At 34.6% G+C, this 10224-nt stretch overlaps 1 non-coding gene across 1 annotated transcript; it reads right to left on the bottom strand.

Moving 5' to 3' along the window:
* Positions 1-1545: 1545 nt before the first annotated feature.
* On the bottom strand, positions 1546-1652 carry LOC131182657 (small nucleolar RNA R71). The gene has a single exon (XR_009150919.1). It is a non-coding gene; the product is annotated as a small nucleolar RNA R71 (small nucleolar RNA).
* Positions 1653-10224: the final 8572 nt, after the last annotated feature.

The following is a 10224-nucleotide window of genomic DNA, read 5'->3' on the forward strand; positions in this document are numbered from 1 at the left end:
TTCTTAATTTGTTTTCTGATTTATTTGTCTTTGCTCTATTGAATGATTTGCTAAAAAGGCCTATTAGTTGATTGTTTGATGAGATCAATTACTAGTTCATCTTCATAATCCGTAATTATTGTGCAAGATTGAACATAAGTAGCAATTAGGTTTTATTGATTATGATCCCAGTTTTCGATAATAACCTAAGAAAAAAATAAGATGGATTAAATGATTTATGCTTCATAAATTGTTATTCAGCTTAACTACTTCCTTTTCTTAAAGCAGTTATTAATTTGATGAGGATTGCTTAATACCAACTCAGTTAATAATTAGAGTCAATAAGAGTGCTGGGCTCGAATTTATGAGTATAGGGAAGTCAGGGGTTTACCTCGCTATTTAGTAAATCTACGTTAAGTATTCAATAAGAGATAATTGTATTTCTTTTATCTATGATCAAATCAATACATTAGAATGAGAATTACCTTGGACTGAAGTTTGTTTAAATTGAGACTTTCATATTTATTTCTTGAATTTCTGCTTTCTTTTGATTTTGTGTTACAAAACCCCCCTATCTTTGTCTTTTCCATTTCCCATTACACAAGTGCACAAAAATCCAATAATTCAGTCTCTAGGGTTCGAACTAGATTTACCATTTGCTACTGAAAATATTTTATAGTTGGTAATTTCAGTTAATTTAATTTCTGGTGGATTCGACACCCATCAAGAATTTTGTCACCGTTGCCGGGGACTGAAGTTTATTTGATTTCGTGTTTTTGGTGTTAGATATTCTGTTATTAATTTTGTTTGTGAAGTGTTGTTATTTTCTAGTTTTTGGAAAAAAATTACGGTGTTACTGTTCTTTGTTACTATTTATTAAGGATTTTGGTTGAATTTGGAGGGCGACCCATACCTATTTTGAAGGAAATGATGCTCTGATCAAGACCAATCAATCAATAGGATTCCTTGACCCCACCCTCTTGAGGCTAAATTCCATTGTTTTCTAGGGTTTTAAGGCATTTTTTTGTTTTTACTTTGATTTTATTTTTTTTTATGACAAGAACTTCTCAATCTGGTGAGTTGATCTTTGATCCAAAAGTAGAAAAAACAGCTAAATAGTTGAGAAAATTGGCTAAGCAAGGTAGGGTGATTCTGAATACATCTGAAAGAGTCTAATCTCCAAAGGAGCTAAGTTCAAATTCGGATTCAGATTCAAATTCTAAAAACGAAACCATGGCTGCAAGGACTTTGAAAGAGTTAGCTACTCCTAATCTAAACCAACAGCCTTCGTGTATTCAATATCCTGCTTTAAATATTGCTTTTGTGTTGAAATCTGGACTAATCCATTTGTTTCCTAAGTTTCATGATCTTGCAGGTGAGGATCCACATAACAGCATGAAACCTCAAGGAGTTTCAGAGGATCAGATCAAGCTTCGGGCTTTCCCTTTCTCACTGGAAGGCACAGCTAAGGATTGGTTGTATTACCTTCCATCTGGATCTGTCAACTCATGGAATGGGATGAAGCAGATATTTCTAGAGAAGTATTTTCCTACTTCCCGTACTGCCAATATAAGAAGAGAAATTTGTGGCATTCGGCGGTACAATGGAGAGAGCTTGTATGAGTATTGGGAACGATTTAAGAAACTGTGTGCAAGCTGTCCCCATCATCAAATAAGTGAGCAGCTTTTGATTCAGTATTTTTATGAGGGACTTCTACCAATGGACCACAGTATGATAGATGCTGTTAGTGGAGGAGCTTTGGTTGACAAGACACCAGAAGAGGCAAAGAGGCTGATTGCTAACATGGCAACAAATTCTCAACAGTTTGGAATGAGAATGGTTCACACTCCCATGAAGGTTAATGAGGTAAGTACATCTAACCTTAAGAAACAAATTTCTGATTTAACTTCTTTGGTGAGATAATTGGCTGTAGGGAACATGCAAATTGTTAAGATATGTGGAATTTGTTCGGGTTTAGGTCATGCTACTGATATGTGTTTTGCGTTATAAGAGGATGAATCAATGCAACATGCTAATGCAGTAATACATCATGGACAGCCACAACGTAAGTATGATCCCTATTCGAATACTTATAATCCAGGATGGTGAGATCATCCCAATCTGAGTTATGGGAATCAATCGGTGCAAAACCGATACCAGCAGCAAAGACCACAAGTGAATCAACCACAACCGCCTCCACCTCCACCTCTCTCAAATCAAGGTATGTCACTTAATGAAATTGTTAAGGCTTTGGCTAACAATACACAACAGTTTCAATAGGAGACTAGAAATAGCATTCAAAACATAGAGAGGCAGATTGGTCAGCTAGCTTCATCAGTGAGTAGGCTGGAAGCTCAAGGTTCTGGAAAGCTCCCATCACAAACAGTCATGAACCCCAGAGAAAATGCAAGTGTGATACTGTTGCGGAGTGGGAAAGAAGTTGATAATCAAACTCCACATGAGCCAATGAAAAAGAAAAAGCAAGGAGCAAAAGAGTCTGAAGTTCCTAAAGTTGAGTTAAATACTGAACCTAAATTGAATAAGATTAATAATTTTGTTCTTCCTCCATTTCCCTGCAGGTTGGCTAAAAATAAGAAAGAAGAACAAGAGAAAGAAATTTTGGAGACTTTTAGGAAGGTAGAGGTTAATATACCTATACTTGATGCGATCAAAGTTCCCAAGTATGCTAAATTCCTTAAGGAATTATGCACTACAAAGCTCAAGTTGAGGAATAATGAGAAGATCAGTGTGGGGGAAAATGTGTCGGCATTAATTCAACGAAAATTATCCCCTAAGTGTAAGGATTCAGGTTCATTTTCTATTCCCTGCAGAATAGGTGATTCTAAATTTGAACGTGCAATGGCAGTTTTAGGAGCATCTATTAATGTTATGTCAAATTCAGTTTTTCAAACTTTAAATTTAGGTCCTTTGAAAGAAATCAGTGTCATTATTCAATTAGCTGATCGTTCTAGTGCTTACCCATTGGGAGTAGTTGAGGATGTGTTGGTATAGGTTAGAGAATTGATTTTTCCTACAGATTTTTACATTCTGGATATGGAGGATGATAGTGTTCCCATATCAAAGTCAGCTTTGATTTTGGTTGGAAGACCTTTCCTAAAAACTGCCAAGACAAAAATTGATGTGGATGATGGTACCTTAACCATGGAGTTCGATGGAGAGATTGTCAAATTTAATATCTTTGATGCCATGAAGTATCCTGCTGATGATCATTCTATTTTTTCTATTGATGTTATTGATACAGTTGTGCATGATGTTTTTGAGTTAAGCATGGAGGATGAGTTAGAAGTGGTGATTAGTCAAGGAATTCAATAAATCAATACCAATCAAACATTAAGTGTAGAGGTTCAAGAGGCAGTAATGGCATTGCAGTCATTACCTCCTGTTCAAAAAAGGTATGGAATATCAAAGATTGACTTACCTATATCTCACATAAAATTATTACCTTCTGTGGTGCAGGCACCAGTTCTTGAACTCAAGCCTTTACCTGACCATTTGAAGTATATTTACTTGGGAGACAATGAGACACTTCCAGTTATCATCTCAAGTAATTTAACAAAGATTGAAGAAGACAGATTGACTAGGGTTCTGAGACTACACAAGGAAGCAATTGGATGGACAATAGCTGACATCAAAGGTATAAGTCCATCAGTGTGCATGCATAGGATTTTACTAGAGGATGAGGCTAAACCAAGTAGAGAAGCTCAAAGGAGATTAAACTCACAGATGATGGAGGTTGTGAGAAGGAGATTTTAAAGCTACTAGATGCAGGAGTTATTTACCCAATTTCATATAGCAATTGGGTCAGTTCAGTCCAAGTAGTGTCAAAAAAATCAGGAGTCACTGTGGTAGCAAATCAACATAATGAACTTGTTCTAATAAGGATTCAAAGTGGATGGCGAATGTGCATACACTATCACAAGCTGAATTCAACAACAAGGAAGGATCACTTCCCACTGCCATTCATTGATCAGATGCTTGAGCGGTTAGCAGCGTTGAATTAGCTCTTGGCAAAGAAGGAAGCAAAACCAAGGTTGATTAGATGGATCCTTCTGCTGTAAGAATTTGATCTTCAAATTAAGGATAAGAAGAACCTGGTAGCAGATCATTTGAGCAGGTTTGGAGTTCCTAGAGCTATAATCAGTGACCAGGGTACACATTTTTGTAATAGAACTATTGAGGCATTGTTGAGGAGATATGGTGTTTTTCATAGAGTATCTACAGCTTATCATCCTCAAACAAGTGGGCAAACAAAGGTGTCTAATAGAGAGATCAAGTCTATTTTGGAAAAAATAGTGAAACCAAATAGAAAAGATTGGAGCCTTAAACTTGATGATGCATTGTGGGCTTATAGGACTACTTATAAGACACCAATAGGCATGTTCCCTTTCATATTGGTATTTGGTAAGTTGTGTTACCTTCCTGTGGAGTTAGAACATCAGGCTTATTGGGCTGTTAGACAATGTAATTTGGATTTGGATACTACTGGTGTGGAAAGAAAATTGCAATTGCAGGAATTAGGGGAAATTCGACTTGAGGCTTATGAGAACTCTAAGATCTATAAAGAAAAGACTAAGGCATTCCATGACAAACTAATTCTAAGAAAGTAGTTTGTGGTTGGACAAAAAGTTTTATTGTATAATTTCATATTGAAGCTGATGCCTGGTAAGTTGTGTTCTCGTTGGATTGGACCCTTTGTTGTTACTAATGTATTTCCTTATGGTGCAGTTGAAATTCAAAGTTTAGGAACTAATAAGGTGTTCAAGGTCAACGGTCATAGACTCAAGCCATTTTATGAAGGGTTTCAAGAGCATACAATGGAGGAACTCAAATCGAGTAACCCAATTTATGATGATTAAGGAGCTTGGCCATATCGAGCTAACGACAATAAACGAAGGTGCTTCTTGGGAGGCAACCCATGTGTAACATCTCCACTGTACGTGTTCTGTACATTCAGTTGTTCCAGTAGTTAAATAATAGTCCAGGCAAGTTAGGATGTCTAGAACTACACTTCGGTGATAGTAAACAGACATATAATAATGAAATAAATAAAAAGAAAATACAAGAAAAATCAAACAAAAATGAAAGAGAGAAAATGAAACTAAGTTAAATGAGCTGGCACCACAGCGATGGGTGAACGCACTGGGAAGGCCGTTGCCGACCTCAGGACCATAAGGAACCCTCTGAATTTAATTTTGAGACATAAATAAAGGTTTATTGAAATGTAATTGACACTAGAAATATCAAATAAAAATTAATAGATTAGTACAAAGAAAAATGAAAAATCGAGAAACAGACAAAAATCGGTGTTACCGAAAAATCGAGAATATAACCCGAAGTGGGGTATTTTGGTCATTTGACACCTAGTGTTGCCTTTTGACCTCAATGTCCATTAAAAATAAATGATATTACACTTTAGAAAAGACATGAAAAATTAAATTGTGATACATTATGTAAATTGTGAAAGAAAAGAGGTAAATGTGTAAATAAAGGAAACTTAATATAATTAAACGTTAAACCATTTATTAGTGCTCCACTAACTATAATATAAAGTACATAAAATAAACATTAGTGGGTAGAAATGGGTCATCTTCAACCTTGAGAAAAAGCTTGCCGAATTGTTCCTCCCAAAAACCTCCATGGCCACCATGCATGAAGCTTTCTCTCTCCATCATCAAGCCCTCATTTTCACTTGCTTCCTTCATTAAAGCTTGCCTATTCACCTTGGGGAAGATATTGGCAACAAGAAAAACCAGATTTGTTGAAGTTTTGATAAGCTCCAAAAGTTGTAAGCGTCCAAAACCTCTCCCTTACTTTAGGAAAGCTTGTGTTTAGGTTGAGGTGAGTGTTTTGGTGAAGAGAAATGAAAGAAATAGTGAGAAATGGACTTGTCCATTTTCGATTGAGCTTGAGTTATTTTTACTTCTAGTGAATGAAAATGAAGATTGATTAATTCAAATGAAAGTTGTAGTAAGTTTGTGCATAAGTATGTGCTTGTAGTGTTTAGATTAAAGGTGAGAAATGGAACCTTGATGCCTTGAGCAAACTGCCATGTTTTGTAACACCCCTCACCCGACTACAGTGTAGCCGAGCAAGGCGTGCTACAATCGGTGCCGGAGCACCCTATCTTATCTTACTTTATTCCTTTCATATTTTGATCTCGTTATATTTTAATATTAATTATTTTTCGACGGAGAAACCAGCGGAGTTTCCCCTATTTTATTACCAGTTGACGTATTTTACTATTTACCTGTTTGAAAGTTTCAATAATATTTTACAAATAAAATCTCATCAATTATTTTCATAACCATCTCATAATTCACATCTCATTCATATATCTCAATTTCATATTCATTTCCATGCATTATCTATATATTTCAAATCTGTCTTCGAATCCATACAATCTCATTCATGCTCAATCACATAAATAAAATTTTCAAATTTCTTTAATTTACATAATTTCATAATTTACATGATATATAAATTAATTACATATGAAAAGGCTAATTTATTAAATTACATTACATTTCTATTAATTACCTGCTCATAATCTACATTATAATACAATATCTAGCATTTTATACTAAATACAAAATATGATCTATATGGGCCCTATCTACATGCATTGCTGAGGAGGTGACAACCTTGAATACTCCAGCCACTTCTGCAGATCTGGACTCCAAAAATCTTAGTCAAAGTACCTGCGCGAGGAAACAAATCCATCGCGCTAAGCATTGCTGCTTAGTGGTGCAATAATAGAACAAGAAAATAAAATATACAAATAAAGAAAGAACGAAGCATAATTTGAATATTTAAGAATCAATTTAATTTAATACAATGTGTCTAATATTAATTATCTTTTGTTCTCATTTGTGTCGCTTTGGAAGCGTTTAATTCCGAAATTCACAGTGATAATGTACAACATACAGAATTAATAAAAATACTCAGTTTATATTTATATGGCAATAGAAGGTACATTTAAAATATTTAGTTAAGTTATACCTATTTTTGTAACTCTTTTATCATTTTAATTAACAATTTTTACGTGGTTTGGATCATTTCATAATTGTAACTAATTCTTTTGAAGTCTTATTAACTCATTTATTTGATTTCTAATATTTTTAATTACTAATAGTCTTAATTTGTTTCAATAAATTACACTGCCCAAGTAACCTATGACAGGCTGACTAAATTGGATAACAGGTCGTTGACATAGGACACCGCGGTGCCTCGGGCCGTCATACCATGGGACGCAGAACGTCAATCACGTATGCAGTCAGTATGGCTAAAAGCCATGATAACACATAATCGGGCATAAAAGCCATGAATGTTGGCATAAAGCCATGAATACGGGCATAAAGCCATGAATACGGGCATAAAGCCTTAAATACGGGCATAAAGACTTTCGCAGTACTACTAAAACAATACCCTATTGGCATGCCAATCTATCCAATCTGACACACGTGTCTAGGCAATACAAGGGCACATAATATCATTAAATATTAATATATTGTGTTTTATGAATTCACTATTTCATGATAAATTTCAATTATAATTCATACATTCATTTGATCATTTATATGATCACAATTCACATCAATTATCCTTTTATACCATTGTACTCAAATTACTTCTCCTTTCTATAATAATGAGAACTAATGTCTCATTCATTCATTATGTTATTCATATTGATTACAATTCTAAACAATGATTCACATGTTCCATTGCATTCAAAACATTTTTCCTTTCTCATTTATACATTCAAGAATCTACTTATGTAATTACAAATTTTATATTTCAAGTTGAGTTATTAATATTTTATGAATTCCATTTGTGATGGGCATATAAGCCCTAACTATCTATTCACATCAATTAGGTGACTTATTTTTCATGTTTAAAGTAATCCATGATTATTTCATGGATTTCAAATTTATGGTCTTAATTTCCTTTTAACAATTTTGACTAAGATACATAGTCCACATTTGTCATACAATTCTAAGCATTTAAGCTTAGAATTGGTTCTAGGTCTTCATCTTAGTTTGTTACTCATTTTGATTACTATTCACCTTACTAGTCAACCAAAATGTTGACTTTTTTATACTTAAGGGATATGTTAATTCTAATTACACCAAGATCCCACATTTTGAGTTTTACATTTGCTAGTATTAATTGCCAATTGCAATTTAAAGTCCCCTAAATGCATTTCTAATTTCACATTTGAATTTCAAGTTTTGGTGTCACTATTCACCTCATTGATCAACAAAAATGTTGACTTTTGGATAGAAAATAGGTACATTGGTTTTGACACTCCAAACATACCACATTTTGCATTTAAAACTTGTTGGAAGTGATCACCATTACCATTTCTAAGCCTAACACTAAGTGGTAGAATTTTCAGTTTTTGTACCATAAGTTTATTGTTCTATTAGGGACTGTTACAGTGGAACTTTGAGGAAATGGTAAGCATAAAAGTTGTTCCTTATTTTGTCTAGTTGAATTTCCTTTTTTGAATCACTCCATTTGGAGTTTTGTAGCTCCAGATATGGTCCAAAAACCACAGCTGGCCGGATTTCAATTCTGCAGAATTTACCAAATCTACAGTACAATGAACAGTGACTGTGACTACCATTTTGATTAAGTTCTGGTCATAATTTGGGGTAGATTTCTTCATGAAAGTTGTTTGTCTATGTCTTAACTTGTTGCTGTAAAAATTTCAGGTCAATTGACCATATCTACAGTGAGTTATGGCCAAATGAACAGTTACTGTTCATTTGGTCATTTCTGCAGGTGCTGTTGCAGGGTATCCGGATTGGGGCCAACTTTTGGTCCTCTTGCTTTGGTCTTTTGGGCATGGTTTCTTCAGCAAAAATGTGCCATTATAAGTCTAGTTTCATGTCCAATTGGCCAAACACCAATTGGACCTACACAGCCAAAGTTATGGCTGTCTAAGTGGATTGAAATTTCAGTCACCCTGCTGCTGTCCCTAGGCGGCATACTCATTCACTTTGCCATGCTACATTTCAGTCCATGGTCAACTTACCTAAAATGGTCACTAATTGACCCTTAAAATGTTCTCTAACAATTTCCTAAGCCAAGTCAAATTTTCACTTCTCAAAACCCTAGTTTCCATTATAAGTTTTCACAATATACCTTAATTACTAACTCATTCACTAACCACATGCATACATGCTTTAAATATGATTTCTAATCCACTTTAAGTCCATTAAAATAATCAAACTCATCCTTCCTTAGGGCTGCCAAAAATTGAAGATACCCTAACATATATAATTTACTTCAAATTTTTACAATTTTTTAACTTAAAGTGATGCTCTAACAAAGATTAAAAGAGTGAGAGTGGAAGTATAGCACTAACCTCACTTGAGAGCTTTTCCAAGAGCTCAAATTCTTCACTTTCTTTCCTTTCCTAGGCTGCCAATCACTTTCCCAAGAGGTATGGACAAGTTTTAGTGAAGGTGACTTAGGGTTTAGTAGTGGAATTTCATGGGAAATGGAAGTAATTAAAGGAAACTCTCATGGAGGGTTATGGAGGAGAAACTCACATTTTGGCTGAAGAAGAAGGTAGCTGTATTTTAATTCCTTTGGCCTTGTTTATCTCTTTTTATTAGTTAATTAAATAGTTGTTTAAATGGGATTGGTGGAAGCTTTTAAATGACATCATAATGATGTTATATTTGGCATTTTTATGGATTTTTCTTTTCTTCTTTCTTTACTAACTTCAAATAAATTTTTTATCAACATTAATTCATATTTTATGTCATAATAATTATTTACTCAACTGGACAAGTCGGCCAAAAATCACCTCTGAAGGCGAAATGACCAAAATGCCCTCCGTTTGGCTTAACGGGTCAAAATTGGCTGTACCGATTGAAAATTTTTTCTAAATATTTTCTTGGCATTCTAATGCCATAGGAACCTCAATGACCCTTCTCTGGAGTCCCAAAAATTATTTTATGAATTTTTCCCCGGGTCTAGGGCTCCTAGTTGCGAGAACCGCAACTTCCCTCTGGTTACCCATCGCTTGGGCACCGGCTCGTTTAACTTGGTTGTATTTTATTTCAAAAATTTTTACTAAATTTTTGTTGTTAATATTTGAGTTAATTATGGTTCCTAACTTTAGTTTAAATATTTTTCCGATCGTTCTAGCTGTCCGGACCGACACCAGTTATCGGAACAGTAGAATGTACGGAGTTGCTACAGTGAGGGTGT

This window comes from Hevea brasiliensis, chromosome 8 (genome assembly GCF_030052815.1).
Source record: "Hevea brasiliensis isolate MT/VB/25A 57/8 chromosome 8, ASM3005281v1, whole genome shotgun sequence".
NCBI lineage: Eukaryota > Viridiplantae > Streptophyta > Magnoliopsida > Malpighiales > Euphorbiaceae > Hevea > Hevea brasiliensis.